Raw genomic sequence first — 3,408 nt, 5'->3', positions numbered from 1 at the left:
TATCTATCATTACTAATACTAAAAACAAGATCCATCTAGAAATCACTAATAATAAAAACTGATAATAAAAATGGCACTCATATTTATCTATTCTGAAAAACTACACAAAAAAATTCTACATGCCATCTATCGGAAATGATTTGCATATATACCTTGGTAGTAAAAGATAGCTCCTTATCAGCAATGATATCTTTCATGTATCGCTTTATAACATAGCCACATTCAACCCCTCCTGGTTGTTTGGGAGATCCCTGTTACAATATAAAATTTGAATTAGCTCCAGAAATTAATTAAAATTACAAAGTGATAAAAAAATACAAAAAACTTACAAGAAGATTCTTTATCTGAGAAGCTTTATTTCCGCTTCCAGTTTGAGCATTGTAGGATTTCATCGCTCTACATTGCAGAACAACAATAATATACATGATTATTTTTTAAAAGGGAGAATATTTACTATATATATATATTTATATATAGTAAACAGAAATATATTACTCTGTTAATGATTTTTCCAACTCGTCAAAATGTGTTGGATGTGGCAGAGGGTTCAGAATATAAATGTCGCCATCCCAAATTACAACCAAAATCCAGTGGCAACTATGTTTATAAAAAAGAAAAAAGAAAAACACAAGTCAGAAATTTTAAAAAAACTACCTAAATATATTAATTTGTAAAAGCATGTCTAAATTAAAAATACTTACTTATGATTATGTGGCATGAAGTACATGCGATAGGGACTACTCTCTTTCAACCGATTAACAAAATAAGAATGAAAAGATTTGTTCAACGTAAATGTAGCTCCTGGATCGAAAAATCCATATAAGACCACATCATCATTCTTCCTCTCAATCTTAATCAGTCTTTGCAAGAGCCTACTAGGGAGTGAATTACATTACTTATAATATCCGTATAAAACATGAATATTGAATATGTAACGATAAAAAATTAACTTACGCCATATAAGCAGATATTGCAGCTTGGCCAATCATATCGAACTCCAACAATGCTTTCATATTTTCATGCAATATATAAATTATTTTCTCAGTCCCAAACACGTCCAAATCACACGGAATCGGTATTGACTCCCCAGTGGCTTTCATGAAGACTGCAGCATGTTTGTATAACACCTTGTACTGCTTTGGCACATTCTTGTTTAGCTTTATTTTTCTATAATCATCTTGAAGTTTCTGCAACTCATCTTTCCGCTTAGACTGCCCCTGCAACACTTCCTTTTTCTTTTTCTACACAGAATTAAATAAAACAAGAATAATCGGTTATTATTGACATAACTACTATAGAATGCAACAATCAATTCAGAGTATATTGACATAATTTTTATATAACATACCGCCACAGTTGGGTAGATGATCAATTTATGAGGCCATGCTACGTGAGAGCCAACTGCTTGGCATACAACCTCAATTTCACCAGGTATGGGCACTGGAACCGACGCCTCTGGCTGGATGTATCCCTCAACCGACACACGAACATGTCCGGGCTTTAGAGGCACTCCGTGTACTGAAACATTCATCTCTTCGTGATCATCAAAAACTGTTCCAAAAGCAACCTTGTTCTCTATGCAATCCAGTGCAAGCTCACATGACTGTGGACCCTACATTATAGTGAGGGATCAATTTAATTTTATTGCATAAATCCCAAGTCTGTTGGCATATATCTAGTAGATCTTAATAATATTTTACCTTCTTTCCGCTCGGAGGAGAGGGGTCAAAACCAACAAAGTGTTCATCATTTACCAACAACTATTTGGCACTCAGCGGTTTAACAGCAACTCTAACATTTCGCTTATCAGCAGGTCCCTCTTTATTAACAGGTACTTGATAACTTGATTTGTCAGAGAACATAGGAGAGTGACCATTCGAATTATTAACCAAGGCCTTAAGTTCAGCCATCTCCCGCTGATTTCTTTCCAACTGATCCAACAACTCTGCCTTGGAAATTTTAGTCTTTTTCGCTTTCGGCAAATTGAAGAATGTTGTTGGAGTGACAAAGCCGCCAACCCCTCGAACCCTTCCTGCGTGCTCAGGAGTCTGAAGTGCTGTAGTCAACACATCTTCTGTTCCATGTGGAACAAATTCACCCTTCTCCTTCATTTCAAGTAACTCAGCCTGTAAAATAAATGCAAACAATTAGTGCATTATTTATGACGTAATTATCTTTGAAGGGAATGCAGTATTAAAAATATCACTTACAATTCTCGCATTTATTTCTGCTTGCTCTTCAGTAAGCTCATCAGGATTCTTTGGCATCCTAGCCTTCCACCAAAAAATTGCACGATCAGGTTTCTCTTTCCGCTTTAAGTTCCCTTTCTTTATCTGTTAAAACAGATAAAATGTTTAAACTCCCTTAAAACTTAGAATTGCAAAGCCAAATAGATATGGTTCTTACTTCTTCTTCTCGCAAACCAATATACCCCTTCCTTGACAAGCGGTGATGATATTTCCGTTTACCCACTCTATTGCTCTATAACTTACGTTGTTCCTGCACCAAAATAAATTAGTAAAAATTAATAAATATTATTTAACCAAAATCTATTTAATCATTTAGCAAGTAAAATGATAATCCTGTATATTTTATTAGTAGAATATATTCATACCAGCCATTTGGGGCTTGTCCTCTCTGCAACAAATTTCTTCCAAGGTTCTTTACCAACAAACACATACTTCTTCGGAGGCTTCATCAATTTCTTCTTTTTTCCAATAAACGGCATCACATATTTTGCAGTTAAATCAGCTTTAAACTGCCTCCATTTTTCACCTGCCGATTGTAGCACAAGCTTCTCACTTTCGGGGGCAATTTTGAATGTGTCCTAAAGAGCCACATAAAATAAATTAGCCACATAATTTACAGTCACAATTTAAATAAAATGAAGAAGTCAATAGGGGATATAATTTACCTGGACATCATCCCATAATTTTGCTTTTAGATCACAATCAACTTTTGGCCAGTTTTCAGTGTCGATTGGAATCATTGTCCTTGCGAGCATTCCTATGTAAGACTGTAAAGTAGGCCTGGTATTTCCGATGGGAACTCCAAAATCATTGTATCTAACTTTAAATTTCTTTCCCCGAGCTTTCTTCACCACTACTTTGTGAAGAGCTGAAACACCACGCGCACCTCCTAGCCTTTTTTTTTGCAGATTCAGAAGTGGTCGTCGTTTCTTCATCACTACTTTGAGTTTGATATTGTGGAGGGACTTGAACCAACTTATCATTACAAGTCTCTGAAGTTTTGACATCAGGAACAATCTCATCCTCAACCTTTTCAGAGTTATTCTTCCGTCATTTTCTTCGAAAATTACTTTCTTGGCTTTTTGCTTCTTTGCCATTTTGCTCCCTTAGTCTGCATTAAATTGAATAATAAAGCCATCAGTTGAACAATATATTTTCA

General features: G+C 35.2%; 1 long non-coding RNA gene across 1 annotated transcript; it reads right to left on the bottom strand.

The window, feature by feature from the left end:
- Positions 1-365: 365 nt before the first annotated feature.
- On the bottom strand, positions 366-816 carry LOC141671455 (uncharacterized). Its single transcript, XR_012555139.1, has 3 exons — positions 702-816; positions 496-597; positions 366-396 (listed from the first exon to the last, which is right to left on the bottom strand). It is a non-coding gene; the product is annotated as an uncharacterized LOC141671455 (long non-coding RNA).
- Between the last annotated feature and the right edge of the window lie 2,592 nt (positions 817-3,408).

Source organism: Apium graveolens, chromosome 7 (assembly GCF_009905375.1).
Source record: "Apium graveolens cultivar Ventura chromosome 7, ASM990537v1, whole genome shotgun sequence".
Classification (NCBI taxonomy): domain Eukaryota; kingdom Viridiplantae; phylum Streptophyta; class Magnoliopsida; order Apiales; family Apiaceae; genus Apium; species Apium graveolens.
This window is presented reverse-complemented; position numbering and strand designations above follow the sequence as displayed.